We start from the raw sequence: 218 nt of genomic DNA on the forward strand, positions 1-218 counted from the left end.
TCCAATAAAGGGTTTTATTTGGAAAAGCTTATTTTCACATTGGTCACTCCAAGTCAACTTCCAGCAGGCATGTAGCTAAGCCCTGAATACAGGACCATAGTCCATATATGTAACAGGCACAGAGGTGATAGTACCAGAGCAGACAGACTTAGCTGTGGTGTCAGCGAGCTCATTCTTGCAAATACCAACATGGCCCGGTATCCAGAAAAACTGGATAG

The sequence above is a fragment of the Tachypleus tridentatus genome, unplaced genomic scaffold (genome assembly GCF_004210375.1).
Source record: "Tachypleus tridentatus isolate NWPU-2018 unplaced genomic scaffold, ASM421037v1 Hic_cluster_1, whole genome shotgun sequence".
Classification (NCBI taxonomy): Eukaryota; Metazoa; Arthropoda; class Merostomata; order Xiphosura; family Limulidae; genus Tachypleus; species Tachypleus tridentatus.